Source organism: Zootoca vivipara, chromosome 11 (genome assembly GCF_965207765.1).
Source record: "Zootoca vivipara chromosome 11, rZooViv2.hap1.1, whole genome shotgun sequence".
Taxonomy (NCBI): Eukaryota; Metazoa; Chordata; class Lepidosauria; order Squamata; family Lacertidae; genus Zootoca; species Zootoca vivipara.
Window position 1 is genome coordinate 1,704,061 of NC_142594.1, and position 16,093 is coordinate 1,720,153.

The 16,093-nt window shown below is 43.7% G+C and overlaps 1 protein-coding gene across 1 annotated transcript in view; it reads right to left on the minus strand.

Moving 5' to 3' along the window:
* CNTNAP2 (contactin associated protein 2) overlaps nt 1-16,093 on the minus strand; it is an 836,988-nt gene that overhangs the window by 133,217 nt on the left and 687,678 nt on the right. The window lies entirely within an intron of this gene.

Below are 16,093 nucleotides of genomic sequence, written 5' to 3' on the forward strand. Positions count from 1 at the left end.
AGGATCGTTATAGTGCTTATGAAGTCAGCCTGTCCACGTGGCCTGTGAAAGACTAATATTTAAGCAGGTGGTTTTAACTGATGTGTACATATACTAGGGGAGTGTGCAGCAGCCACAAGACTTGACTTGTAGCTGTAACTGTAGCTGTAGAAATACTTCCAGAGTGCCTCACAATATTGTTTCCTATTAAAACCCTGAATAATTTTATGCCATCTATGAATGTGGTAGCTGTACTTTGATAAATGACCATAGAATCATAGAATCATAGAGTTGGAAGAGACCACAAGGGCCATCAAGTCCAACCCCCTGCTGAATCATCTGCTCTATATTCTTCAGGTCGGGCATTGTTTTCTCTTTTGGAGAAGACTGAAGCAAAGAAGGTATTGAGGAGTTCTGCCCTTTCTCTGTCCCCTGTTCGCATTTCACCATCTTCTCCCCTAAGTGACCCCACTGTTTCCAGGCGCTGGTGATCTTTATTAGGAACACAAAGTGATATGGTGAGGGGGAAGGAGATTAAAATTCCTTCTATCTCCACACCTGTAATCTGCTGTGAAAGAAAGGGAGTCATTCGGAACACAATTGCTGAATAAGCTGTTTTAATGTTGTGTTTTAATGTTGGAACCCACCTTAGGGTGGAGGGTGAGCAATACTAATAGAAAAACCCATGTGGTGGGCATTACGACACCTTGTGGCGGTGAGTTCCATAAAATAATAGGCTGGCCCTATGGATGTCAAAGTAGGTGAGTTTGGTGGGCTTACTTCTGGTGACTGTGCACAGGAATGCAAACTGAATGAAGCACTCTGGGAAGAAATAGTACTCTGTTCTAGCACCCAATCTGGCCTTTCACCTTTTGTTTAGAACAGAGAAGGCACTGGCACTCGACTCATGCCTCTGGGAGTCCCTGGCCACTAAGACCAGGCTGGAGAGCACACCTTATCCCTGGGTACCAAAATAATTTAGGAAGGGGCTGGGAGGGATCAGCTGAAGAGATGGTTGCAAGAAAAGCTTCACAGCATTTGGTGCTTCCAACAGAAACACAGTTGGGCCTGGAAGGGAGTGGCTCCCTCCGGCTGAACACTGCAGATGACCCAGACACAGGCAGGCTGAACCGGAAGAGGGTAAGACCCAGTTCTCAGGGAATTAAGGGGAGAGTTGCTGGGATTAGGAAAGAAGCAGGAGTCCTGGCTGTGTTGTTTGTGCACAGGATCCAGCCTAAGAAAAGAGAGGCGGAAGGAATCTGGTCAGAAGGCGGCAGGAGGAGCTGATAGGAGGGGGGACCTTCAAGGGGACCTTAGAGGGGAGAGGCCCCCGCTATGAAGCGTCACATTCCCAAGGACTTACTGTATTGGCCTAAAGACTGACACGAAGGGGAGAACAGAAGGGAAGGCGGGGCAAGGATAAGAGAGCACAAAAACAGGCAGAGTTTCTTATTTCGCGTTTCTGGCATTTGGGGATGAAAATTGACCCTGGGTTCTGAGGAGGGATTTGAATGAAGAGAGAAGTAGCGCCATTTAAGTGTGTTTTTAATGCTGCATCATTATTTCTGCCCCAATTGCTGAAAGAAGTAGAACTGGAATGATGATCATACTTTTGTCATCTAATTTGAGTACAGCCTGCCATATACCATATTGTACAGGTTTTATTTCTAGCTGTTCTGTGAATGCACCAAGGCTCAACCTCCTCTGACTGCAGAGTCTAATTCTCCTCATTGTCAATGCCTCCCTTGCAAACCCAGCTAATTACAGCGCCAGAAGGGAAGAAAATTGCTTACATTTATCAAAAGAGGGATTATAAGTAGAAATGATTAATGAAAGTAAATGATTAAGTATATGAAAGTAAAATTAGCAGTTGGATATAATGATGATGGGCTGTATGAGAATCTGTAACTACAAACATTCTGAATGACAAGCTCTCTTAACAATGGAACCAAAGGATTTAAATACAGGAGATAATGCTGTGCTTTTTAAAGCTGCCTGCTTTGGTGGAACAAAGTTTGCTTCCCTCAAGAATCATGATCTCTGTCATTCCTTGACCTGTTTTAAGCCACCTTCCTTCCTAAGTAGCCCTTGAATAGAAAGCATTTTGTTTCATCTGCTACTGCAAAAACAACTCTGCACCCAAATTAGGGTATATTTTGATTCTGAAGTATTACAGGGCACGATTTAGCCTAGGACCCCCCCCCCCAACAATGTGGTCCTAGGGAATTTTCTGAATACAGCCCCGTTGCTGAAACTAAGCAGGTCTGGGTCTAATCAGTGCCTGGAAAGGAGAGCACTGGGGAATCCCATTCCCACCTCGAGTTCCATGAGAGATGAGAAATTGGAAATGAAATGTACTAAATAAAATAAAACTTGTCAGCCAAAGGAAGCAAAAATAGGTTTACCAAGTTTGTTTTGTGTTGCAAAGATGCCTGGTGAACTGCATTCAAATTTCTGGTGTTACCAACTGCATAGACATGATCTATCTGAACTCATAGCCAAGGCACACAGAAGGACAGATTGTGAAGGTCTCTGTGTATTTAAGTGACCCTGGAGAGTTGGGTATATGGTGCTGTGGACACTGAAATCCACATTTCCCCAATATCTCACTTATATTCCACAATAAGATCTGCATGTATCTGGGCTCCATCCCTTCAAAACAACAGCAGCAACAAAATTCTACAAATTTGGAAGAGTTGCCAACAAATGCACATATGTGGTGTTTGCACTGAAATCTTCAGGATGGTATATATTTATGACATTCCTGTCCTTCACTAACTATAGATTTAAAGCAATTTTTTGTATGATTTTTGTATTAAGGGCATTGTTTTTGCTATGCCAAAAACAACACACAAAGAAAATGGACAAAGGCTGTTAGTATTCCCATAAATCACCAGTGTCATAAAAACAAAATCTTGCTTGTTTGATAAAATATGTCTCCTTGAGAACCATTTCATTTAATATGAAAACATTCCCATCAGAGTTAATGTAGTATGAACTAAACCCAGAACAGTCAATAACATATTTATTTCTGACATAATAGAAGAATGTATGGCTTTCAGGGGAGCATTTTGCATTCTAGTGAGCATTTAATAAAACCTATTATTTCAAAATACTATTGCTTGAGAAGAAAGAAGATTAATTTTATCACTTTATGGAGATGTTTTGGAAAGATTTTCAATGTGCCTGACTGGGATTCCATTGACGAAATGAAAAGCTCATTTAGACACTTGAAATGGCAGTATTTTCAAAAGACTGCAGTGACCTTTAGGACTTCTGAGGACTTAACTCGTGTTGAGTTCTAAATGGCTTCAGTCCTGTTCAGAGTTAGTTTGTCTAAATTCACTGAAGTCAAATGGATTTTAAGTAGTCTAACTCTTTTTTTTTAAATGATATTTATTCATTTTACACATTAAAAAAATAACACAAAATACAAATTCAGCATACAAAAAAAGAAAAAGAAAAAGATCCCCCTACCCCCCCGCAAAAAGAAAAAAAGAAAAAATATAACAACAATAAAAAAAAATCAATCTAAAAATCTTATATCATTCTCATAACATTGAGACTTCCCCGGTTCCCCCCTCTTTGATTCCCTAATTTACTTCCTCGTAGAGCAGTTTTCACCTTATACCAGATAATTTTTAATTAATTAACATTTCCTCATTCATTATCACCATTTAATTATATCTATAAACTCAATTTTTAAATACTCATATTCTAATATATCTCCCCAACTTAGAATTTTTACCAACAATGAAACTGCATTTTAATACTTCATTCTCCCCCCCCCTTCCCCTGGACCCAGATTCCCTAGATACCTCAGCAAATTCCATATTTCATACCAGTGTCGGACATTTCCAATCAGACCAGCCTAAATTTACATGATTAAACATTTTATCCCACTCCCACCCTTTCCAAAAACTTCCAGCAATATTTTTTAAAGCCACTCTGCTGTCTCCACACTTTCCTTGCTGTTTCCCAACACCCCCCTTCTTCCTTCCCCTCAACCCAGAGCCTTCCCTGCACACACCCCCTGGTTCTCCGTTGGAGAGTTCTTTTTTTAAGTCCAAAACTTGTCCCACACCTCCCACTTGTGGGGCTTTTTGACAGTCTTCTTCCCTCTCTTCTTTGCAATTTTGAAGTTCTTCTAGATTATCATTAATGTCTATCATTTTTATTTCTTCCTCCGTGTTGTCTGCGCAGGTCAGTTCTCTTCCAGAATCCTTGTCCATATCTCCCTTCGTGTCCTCAAGTCTGTTGTTAATTTGTCGCACTTGTTCATTGTTCTTGACCAGCTGTCCCTTGATGTATAAAAGTTCCAAATAAATCTTTTGGTACTGTAAGTCCTGTACTGATGTTGAGACTGCCATCGTCCTTGCTCTCAAATCCCGTGGGAAAGCAGCAGATAATAAAACCGGATGTGACAGGTGTCAAATTCCCAGATGGAGTCCATTTTAAGTCCAGTCCTGGCTATTTCGTAAATCCAAATATCAATAACATAGTCTCTTCTTAATAATAACAGAATATCGGTCCATTCACTGATCTCTCCAGGGACCTAGTTCCAGTCTCCTGGAGGGTTTTAAGAGTCTGATTCTTGGTAAATTAATTACTTCCTCTCTCTTCCCCTGCTGGGGATCAGGTTACTGCTTCACATAACAATCAAAGTGGGAGACCGACTTCCATTTTTATAGTCGCCCACCGTGTCCAAATTTTTTTTTTAAAAAAAATATTGCCAATCAAGCTTTTTTACTCACGCTGAGTTTTGTTTTTTCCTGATCGTTGCTTTTTACGGAAGGAATCCACCGCTCTCTGTGTGAAGACTCGGGACGTCGCTTCTGGAGGTAATGCTGGTGCCCAAAATGGCTCCCGCGACTGCGACTCCGCTGACTCTCCGGGACTCTGCTGGGCTCCCCGGGCAGCGGAGGAGTCGCATCAGGAGCTCTGCAGGGCAAATTTGGCCCCCGGGAAGCTCAACCCGGGGTTCTATGGGGATCCGCGTGCCCCCGCGGTATTCCCCCCCTCCGCGAATGCCAGAAGCCCCGCAGCTCGGGGCTTCTGCGTCCTCACAACAGCGCGATAGACCGGAAGTCCTATCCAGTTAAACATTAGGAAGAACTTCCTGACAGTAAGAGCTGTTCGACGGTGGAATTTGCTGCCAAGAAGTGTGGTGGAGTCTCCTTTGGAGGTCTTTAAGCAGAGGTTTGACAGCCATATGTCAAGAATGCTTTGATGGTGTTTCCTGCTTGGCAGGGGGTTGGACTGGACGACCCTTGTGGTCTCTTCCAACTCTATGATTCTATGATTCTCTGTTTCTTGACCCTGGCATAGTTCTCTTTTTACCAATAAACAGTAACAGTAAGTAATGTGGAGACCAGGCTTCTGAACCTCGCTGAGTGGCGTGTGTGGGGCAGCCCATTGCTTGGGCTCGGCTGGCTCATCTGCAGCACAACTGACAGTCTGACATTAGCAAGATGGGCCTGAAAGTGATGTTGGGGTGGTCAGTCCTGGGGGTATGTCAGCTCAAGAACACATCCCTGAGCCAGGATTAAAGCAAGGAAGGGAGCAGGGAAGAGTGGGGGTCCGTCTTTGTTATCTTTTTGCCTTTCACTAGCTATGGCTTGTGTGCCAACTATGGCCATTCTCACCATGCTCTGGTAGGGATACCTGGGCCAGAGTTCCCCCTGCATTTGAAACCTCAAGACTTGATCATTGCAGTGTGTTATATGTTCCCCTCCCCAATCATGATCACATGGAAAATCTCCCCCTGGAGCAGCTATTAGCCTTAGAAAAAAAACCTCCCATTTTTACTGGGACTGGCAAGGATTAAAACCTCCCCTTTGTAATTAAAGGGGTTGTTTCATTTCCTCTTCAGAGTTTTTAATTGGAGTTCTTTCTCCACTCTTTGGCCTGCTGCTAGTTTCTTTACTGTTTTTTATTTATTGATAATGACATTACAGTCATACCTCAGGTTACGAATGCTGCGGGTTGTGCGTTTTCGGGTTGCGGACCACGCCGAACCCGAAAGTACCGGAATGGGTTACTTCCGGGTTTCAGCGCTCATGCATGCGCAGAAACGCAAAATGATGTCATGCGCAGAAGTGCTGAATCGTGTCACATGTGTGCGCAGACGCAGTGCTTCAGGCTGTGAACGCTGCGGGTTGCGAACGTGCCTCCTGCACGGATCACATTTGCAACCCGAGGTATGACTGTACAGTACTACTGTTATATTGTAATTTTATTTTGGTTTTGTAAATTGCCCCAATTTCTTTTGAGGAAGGGTAGGGTGTATAAAATGTGGATTTTGTTCCGTTTGGGTTGTTTTTTTTAAAAAAACAATACAATATTTTCTCACTTACAGAGGATCCTATAGCATGTAAGAATGTACATACAGCAGTTACCACTTTCTGAAAAACTACATGAGAAGTCAAGCAACATAATAGGTAGCTTGGATTAATCATTCTGGTCACCTACTGTTTTCTTCCTGTTATCACTCTGAAACCTTTCCCCTCTGATATTACAGATAACCTATAGTTTATTTCAGCTGTCAAAGTGACCAAGTCTTGCTGGCAGTTAATTTGGTAATGATGTGATTTATGGAGCCTGGCTAAATGTTGTGACTAAGAGATGTTCTTTAAAAAAGCAAAGCCAGGGCAATCCTAAGTACGAATTTTTAAAGCAGCAGTAGCAACTAGAGCAGGGGTCAGACCTTGGGGGGGGGGCGGTCTATTTTTTTGGGGGGGGGGGGAATGAATGAATTCCTATGCCCCACAAATAACCCAGAGATGCATTTTAAACAAAAGCACACATTCAGCTCATGTAAAAGCATGCTGATCGGCCACGGGCTGGATTTAGAAGGTGATTGGTATGGATTCAGCCCCTGGGCCTTAGTTTGCCTGCCCATGAGCTAGAGTTTTCATCCAAACACTGCAGCCTTTTTAGTGTCATGAGTCTACCACTCTTAACCACTACACCACACTGGCTCCCTAAAAGTGTTTGGGAATTATGCAAACTGGGAAACAAACCAGAGACAGGCATGGTTCGCATAGGTTATCTGGATCCAGGGGGCAATCTGGAAGCAAACAGATATTGATTGCAGCTCAGACAAAGTGTTATGTATTAGTGTATATAGTTTTCCCTCAGGTCTTGACTTTAGGAGGGAACTTTGAATTATGTTTGATACATTGTTTGAGCCAGCCTCTATAAAAGCAGGCCAGCTCGGCAATGCAGTTCAGTTCTGTTCTGGCTTCCGAATAAAAAGCTTCTTGAAGAATCGCTGTGTCGTCTACCCACTATTTAATACAGAGAGTGCCCGGCAGAGTTGGGAACTTTAAAGCACCCTTCTCCAATCTGCTACCTTTTTCAGATGTTTGGACTCCAACTTCCATCCGCCTCGGCCAGCATGGCCAATGGTCAGGGATAATCAGAGCTGAAGTAAAAAACACCTGGAGATCTGCTCTGCGCTGTAAAGGTTCAGGTGAGAGCCTCTTCACCACTTGTGCCACCTGATCCCTGCAGAACTGGCAAGAAGCTGCTCAGTCCCAAAACAGCAGGGGACCCAGGGCACAGGATCCACACCATACCTTTAAAGCACATGACTCACCCCAAAGAACCCTGGGAACTGAAGTCCCCACCCCAGCTGTACTTTGGATGCATGGTGCGGATCTGCTCCCAGTTCCAGACCTATGCTTAGATTTGCCTGTGGGTAGATTGTAGTTAGCTGTTGTAATTTGAATTAATGATGCATTGCACTTATGTCCATGCACCAGAGCACAATTTGCCTCTGAAGCTTATTTTTGATGTGCCGAGGTGCACAGAGAAGTGTGAAGCTGATATCAATTTACATTTGCTAGTTTTCACTTTCAAAGAGTGTGTTTAAGGTAAAAAATGATCATATCTGCAATGTATGGCTTCAAAAAAGAAAATTCAGACAGATCTATAGGAAATAAAACAGGAGATGCAAAATATCATCCTGGCTATCAGACACTTGATTAAAATGTCCTTTTCATGGAAGTAAACACCATTTCTCTGAGCTCGCAGAACAAGCTTGTTCCATGGATGGATTGCTTCAATTTCATCACAGGGACCTTGTCTACCTCTGCTCAGTATTCCACAGCTATTCTCAGACAAGTAGTGCCTTGAAAGAGCCCCATATTCTTCCAGGATTAGCAAGCTGTAAGAAAGCAGCAGGAATGGCATCTGTCACCTCAGGGAAAGAAAGGATTCTTGACAGCTTCATTAGACTGTTGGGAAGATTCACTTTTGGACCCTGAATCTGAAAATCTTCCGCCGTGTGGATGATTCCTTCCTCAGCGAGACACATATTCCCTTTGCAACACCACTAACTGAGGCTGGCTTGTTGTATTTTTCTTGGCTATCATAGCCCCAGTAGTGAGATTAGATGCCCTTGCATACTGTGGTCTAGTCAGTGACTGCGACATTGGAGAAGGACAATCAAGCTCAAGGATGCCATCGTCTCTTTGTGCCACAGCTAGGAGTAAATAGGTGAAAGTGCTTTGCTTTAGGAACTCTGGAAGTGGCCTTCTGTGGATTCAAGGCTATTGAACCCCCTTGCTCACTCATTCCCAACCAGCCAGGGATGATGGGAGTTGCAGCCCAAGGACTCTGGGTGGCACTGGGTCACAAAAGGCAGATTTATTCCTTGCAGAATAAATGCAGAATTGGCTAAGCTAACAGATAAACTACGAGAGAAGGACAGAAAGGACTTCAAAAGACAGTTTATTTGCAGAAACAACAGAATGGACTGGATTCACTGGCAGGATTTGAATAAATGTTCACAATTTCATTTGAGTAACAGATATTTCAGAGAAATGATAAGGGATTTTATTTTTGTGTAGGAAAAGCAGGATACAATAAATAAAACTAAATAACTCAGCAGGGTGCGTGTGTGAGGGAAGTCCAGAGGAGGGACGGGAGAATAATTGTAAATAACATGATGAATGAGATTTGTATCATTATTTGTTATAAAATTCAATAAATATTCATGTACAAAAAAGTAAAAACAAAACAAAACAAAAGGCACATTTACCCCGATATTGTTTACGCTTGCTGACACTTGGTCTCCAGGCTTTCAGCCTCTACGGATGGGGATGGAACATGGGATATTTTACATCAACAGCATGTGCTGTATCCACTGAATTATGCCCTTTTCCTCTCGGTTGCATATATCAGTCAGAAATAAGTTAATTCAGTGGAATTTGCTTCCCCATGTTGGGTGCGATTCAAGGAAGGTTGCAGGGGGAGATGATGGACCTGGTGTAGCTTGAGCACAATAGTATCACACACTAAATACAGTGGCTCACAGAAGCTTGTTCTCAATTAGGTCAGAATGCTCTCTTGCTTTGGTATCTGTTGAGGCAACATGACTGCAAGAGCAGCTGGAGGTACATTTGGGGGAGGGGAGAATGAGCAGAGCCTGCTTCTTCTCTTAGAGCCTGGCCTGGGGGAGGAAGAGTAGAATACAATTGGGTGGGACATTTGCAAGGGAGAATCAGCACCTAGCTCCTCCTCACCATTTCTGGGCAGCAGGCAAATTTCTGCCATTGGTCCCTTCCAACTCCGCAATTCTATGGTTCTATAATTCAATGGTGATCTTTGTGGGCTTATTTTGGGGTGCTGTTTTAGCTTACTTGGAACTCCAGGCCAGGCATGTTCAGCCTAGTTGTTGATCTTCTTAGGGGAGATCCCTTGGAGGACTCTGGGAATCTTTTGCAATGCACAAGCGTTATTCGGTTGTGGCTTGATATATAAAGATTCAGGACAAATGAAAGTCCTTTTTCACACAGTGCCTAATTAAACTATGGAAATTGCTCCCCAAAGAGGTTGTGGTGGCCACCAACTTGGCCTTGTATTTAAAGGAGTATTAGACAAATCCACAGAGGAGAAGGCTATATTCTACCTCCCCCATTGGATACCTCTGAATGCCAGAGTCTGGGAATCACAGGTGGAGAGGGTGGTGCTGCCCTCGCTTGGTCCTTGCAGGCTTCCCAAGGGCATCTGGTTGGCCACTGTGAGAACAGAGGGAAGGGCTAGATGGGCATTTGGCCTGATCCATATTCATCTTATATTCTTATGAAGTGTTTCTCAAAGATAAGAAATCAGGGCGCATGACACCTTGGAGCTTATCTTGGGTTTCTTCTATAGCACCAGAATGTATGGGAAATGTGTTGGCAGTGACAAAGTTTTTCTTTCTATTTCTGCATAGCTATATAGCTGAGGGCATTGCTTATCCCTTTGTTCCATTTCCCATATGTGCAGATCAAAGCTGCAGGTTAGAATCACCGTCTCACCCATAAGGCGTACATTTGGTTCCCCTCCCTTGTATTTCATGTTCTCATGTTCTTCAGTGTTTATGATGGAGATGGGGGGGGGCAGAAACTGCGTAGTCTGCCTTAGGCGACAAAATGTCTTGGGCAAAGCCTTTGAATTGCAACCCTGCAGGGCATTGCCTGGTGTGTTGCTTAGTGAGCATTTCCAAGAACAAGAAATGTAAAAACCAGCCCTGAGGCAAGATTCCCAGCTAGACTGATAAGGCCTATTGAAACTGTAAAAATCACACACATGTGTATAGGGCCTTCGAAGGCCTAGGGGGTGGGCGGGCTGTGTCCTTTGCAGCACAGATCAAGTCCTCCCATTGCTTTTTCTATCGCTGGAATGTTATCATGTGATAGAAGCAACAGGCAGGCCTTGATCCACACTGAAGAGCCTCCATAGACCCTGCAGAAATGAAGCACTTATCGTATATACTCGAGTATAATTTTATTTGGGATTTGGACAAATCAGTCCCACAGCCCTGTCAGCCACCACTGAATCCTGGTACAGTGGAACCTCGGTTTACGAACACCAAGGTTTACAATTTTTCGGTATATGAACAATCGTAAACTGGAAGTGTAAACCGAGGTGTTCGAGGCCTGGACCGCAGCCGTGGAGGCGATCCGATGCCTCTGTGGAGGCTGGGCCTTTGCTCCGGGCCTTCGCAAAGGCACCGGAGCGCTTCCACTTCCGTGGCTGCGTCCCCCGGGCTCCTTGGGGGCGCCTCTCTCCCTATTGGTTCTTTGGGCTGGCCTTGGAGCCCCCTCCACGCCCTCCTTGGGGCAGATGCCCCAAATGAGAAACTCTCCCGTGGTCCCCGGACCTCTTCCCTGGTGCCCTCCCGGAGCGAAGGCCCGGCCTCCGGGAGGCATCGGAGCGAAGAGGACCCTGAGCCCCCATCCAAACAATGAGGTAAGAAAAAAAAATAACATTTTCATTTTGTCTTAATTATTTTATAGTACAGTACATTGATTATTGCCTTCATTTTATGTATCAATGGTCTTGGTAGACAGTAAAAATTGTGTTAAATTGCTGCTTTAGGGGGTGTTTTTCATCGTCTGGAATGGATTAATCCACTTTCCATTACTTTCAATGGGAAAGTTTGCTTCAGTTTATGAACGCTTCAGTTTATGAACAGACTTCCGGAACCAATTGTGGTTGTAAACTGAGGTACCACTGTAATCACAGTTTCTTGTTTGAGTTGAATATAAAGGAAGCTGTTTCATTAATCCACATTGCATTTAATTGCAGTGTGTTGAGACAGGAGCAGAGTAGGGCAGCATTAAGCCACGATATGTACAAACTGGGCTGCCTGTCTGAGCAGGCAGTTCACATGGAGCTCTTACATGGCTTGCTGGGTACAGACCCCCTCATAAAATTCCTCCAGAGTGTTTTAGCTCATCTTGGTAGATTGCTGGGTGATATGAAGGAACAAAGAAGCTTCAGCAACTTCCGTGGTACTCACACAAAGAGATCAGTTCCCCCCCAAAGTATTTCCGAAGCTATGAGAAAGGAATACAGGCCTAAGAGACCTAGCATACGGTAGCATTGTGGATGATTGATAAAATAAACACAACAACACAGCCATGCGCAAAGTTAGCCTTGCAAACTGGAGCAGGGAAAGGAAACGGTTGCAGAACCCTTTCTCTGCCATCTGTTTCCCCATGAAACTTCCATTGAAAAGCTGCTTCACCCTGTCCCCAGGGAGGCCTCAAAACTCTGCTGTTTGTGTTAGTAATCACATCTAAATCATACCTCATCAGTATAATTAATCTTTGCATATGGTGACGGTGCAGCACTCCTACAGAGAAGCCAGGAAATATTACCTTCAGGAACAGAGTTGTTTTACCACATCGGACTCATCTCTATGTGGGAGGAAGTCCAGTATATAGTAATTCCTATACTGTAAAACTTTTGCAACTTTCTCCTTTTGTGTTCATGCTTTCACATCTCATTTTTTCCTGCAAAGATTGCCACACTGGGAACATCTTGGTAGACAAACCTAAACAGGGAGGCAAAGCAAGCGCCCGGCTGCCCTGCTCCATATTTCTCCCTCACAAAGGAAAAGCAGCCTTTGTCACTTGCGAGTTCTGCCCTGGGCATCCTATACTGAACCCTGACAGTAGGGGAGAATGCTGGCGATGAGGGTGGGGGAAGAGAAATGGACTTCATCCATTTGCTTTAACAATGGAGTCTCAAAGATTTTATATTTGACAAAGGAAAATAGATGTTGGCCGAAGTTATTGCAAGCAGGAGAAAGAGGGAAGGATAAACATTGTTCTGTGCAACGTACAGGACTTCACATTGAAATGAAGGGAATAAACTAAATAGATTTCAAAAGGGGAAAGCTGAAATCAGCCTGAGCTGAAATTGAGCTGAAATCGGCCTGAACACGGAGCCAATTCAGGAGGAAGAAGTAATGGAATCCATTGCACATACAAAAGGCAACATCGGGAAGGCTTCCGGTTTAGCGCCAGCGCCGTCCGGTGGGGTTTGTCTCGATCTCCGAGGCAGCCCGACTTTGCGAGGGGGGGGGAAAGCAGCGGGGGCGACGCTGCACCCCATAGAGCCCTATATCGAGCGTTATAGGGACGAAAAGTCTCAGCGGAGCCCCAATTTGGACTCCCCAACTCTCTGGTAGGCTCTAATAAGAGCTCCAGAGCGAGGAGGGTTGTAGTCGCGGGGCCATTTTGAGCACCATTGTTGCATTCGCAAAGAGAAGCTCCGTTCCGGAGGCGGAGAGCGCTGAATACTTCCAAAGAAAAAGGATTCAAAAAATAGATTTCCGTGAGTAAGAAGATTAAAAATTTCTTTTGGGACTTAAATTTGGAGCGGGAGGAGATTTAAAAAACGGAAGCCGATCTCCCCCATATTGATCAAAAGTGGAAACAGTTAAGAAAATACCCATTGCCAAGTCATTTGTGATTTTGTTATATCAATGCATCTGCAAGAACTGCGCTGAAATCCCCCTTGGTGACAAGGTAGAGGGGAGAGTGCGAGATTTAAGAAGAGAGAAAAGTCTCTTACTACCGCTGGAATCGGCGGTCCTGATGGATTCAGCAAGATTTGTGTAATAGGGAGTTTTGAAACAATGTGGATAAACTGAGTTGTAAAAGTTGCTTACGATAACTCCCTTGGATTACAATTTAGAAACAAGTAATGGATTTTAATTTCTGAATACATTGTAACCAGTTTGGAAAAATGGCGATCGAATGAAAAATGCTAACACTTCCTGTGCTCTGGGATTGTACTGTGTCCTTGAGAGGAGTACAAAAATGTCAACATACGATTACACAGTTGGATTTAAAGAAAAAACTCTGAAATTCTTATGGGAACTTACTATTGGAACACATAAACAGATTGCTCAATTAGAGGAAACAAATCGACTTCTTCAAGGGGACAAGGGACAAAAAACGTTGGAGCAAGAGAATAAACAAGAAACAGAAGGAAAGCAAGAAACATGTCAGCTTTTGGACCAAGAGGAAGTCTGCAATGAGAAGAAGGAGGAAAAAGTTTTTGAGCATGTGAATCAGGGGAATGACGCTCCCATGGAAGGGGGAGCAGAAATTATGTCTGGACTTCAGAATACCCATAGGGAACAAAGACTGTGGGAGAGAATTACCTACATTGAGTGGATGATACAAACAATAAAGGGGCAACAGCGAGGGAATGGAAAATTTGGACATGTAAAGTTTTGCAGAAAGGGAGTGGGGTAAATGGAAAAAGGCTTCTTGTTTAAAGGCTGGCTAAAACGGTTTGAAACTGGTTTATGGACCATGGAATTTGCTGATCCGAGAAGGGAGGTGCCGTGAACAGGGGGGGAAGAGGCTAAAATTAGAAGATAAGATTTAAAATGGAATAAGAAAATGATATATAGATTTTAAAAGTAGGAAAGTATGAAAGTTCTTGCAGAAAAATTTAGGCAAGGGAGGGAAAGTAGAATAGAGATGTGTGTATTTTTCTTTTTAGATTTGAAAGGAGATTATTAGTATAGCTGGGAAGAAGGAATAATGGGATAGCGGGGTTCTCTAATCCTCCTCCCGTGGTCGTCTCCGTTCTGGGGTTCCCTGGTGGCAGAGGGGGACTCCCGGAGTGGGGGGGAGGGGGGGAGGGGGAGAACCAGCTGGAAAAAGAGCCATCTCTTCCTATCTTCCGTACCCTGGAGGCTCTCAGTGGCAGGGAGAGTTTTGGGGTGTGGGGAGGAGGAAGGGAATGGAAGGAGATATATAAGTAAATAAATAAAAAATTATTGATAATTTGATTAATTGGCTAAAGGGATAATTTTAAATTAAATGAGATTAGAATGGATGGTAAATAGTGAAAACTGTAAAGATGGAGTTAGCAAATGAAAATCAATAAAGGGGGGGGGGTCTGGGGAAGCCCAATAGACAATGTTTAGGAAATTAGATTAGATTTGAATTTTTGATGTTATGTGTTTTGTTTTTATTTTTATTATATGCTGTGGTTTTTTTCCCCTCTTTTTTTGCTATTATTTTTATTTTATTTTTTATTTTATTTTTTCTTATCGTTTTTGGAATGTTAAAGTTAGACAATAGCTGGGTGGATATTCGCCTGTTCCTATCCTTGCCATCCTGGGACCTCTTGGTGGCAGAGGGAGGTTCGGGGGGGGGGAGGGGGGGTGGATAGAGACCCAACTATAAAATGAACCACATTTTATTGTCTTCCTCTCGGGAGGTTCTCTTGTGGGAGGAGAGAGCTCTGGGAGGGGGGGTAGGAGAATGTGAAAAGTATGTTATGTATGTGTATGGTCTTTGTTATTATGTGAAATTTTATTATGTAAAATTAATAAAAATTAATTAAAAATAAAAAACAAAAGGCAACATCGGGACCAATAAAGCTTAAAGTCAGAGAGCCAAGACCAAGCCATCTGTCAAGCAGCATCTCTTTGATTTACTAATACAACATTTGGAAGAATTACAGCCACAAGCATATTCTCTTACCAGAATGTACTTTAACCCTTAAGTTTCTGTAATTTAATTATTGTATTGGCCCGAATATAAGCCACACTTCCCCCAAAAAAATCAGGCCATGAAAAGTTAAAGTGGGCACGCAGTGGACAATTCGGCTCCAGGGACCACACATTTGCTCCATAAGACGCACAGACATCTCCTCCTCTTTCTTTTTAGGAGGAAAAAAGTGTGTCTTATGGAACAAAAAATAGGGTAATGTGCAATGCAGGTAACTAATAAATAGCATTGCATGTGGAGACCTTTTAACCACCCCCAAAAGAAAATTCAGACAAGACTCAAATTTTAGGTTTGGTTTTTGACAGAATTTAGGCCACAACTTTATTGATTACAATCAAGTGAGTGGTTGCATAGGCTCTTGTTCGACTAGCTCCCTGTACCTTTGCAGGCAGCGCTGACCCTGGGCACCAAGCATAGGTCAGCCTCGGGTGAACACCTGGGACAGTGGCAAGCAGGAGCCCTGCTAGGCCTTCACCCAGATGTCCCTGGACTCAGGCTCTGGACACAACCCCTCACAGGGACGACCAACCATGAGTCCGTGGATTCCTTCTTAAAGGAATACCCAACACATAGGGATGGCTAGGCATTTTGCCACCCCGATCCACCTGCCTATCTGCAACCTTAAAAGTTGTGACGATTTGCTACGCGGCAGGCAGAACCCAAATGGCACCAGCCAATCAGCCAAGTGGGGGAAATTCCTGCCGTGCCCCTGTCCCAACAACAGATGACACACGATGGCATAACAAGGTCAAGCACAAGCCCTAAATATAGGGAGAGGTGGGCAGGTGTTCTGATGC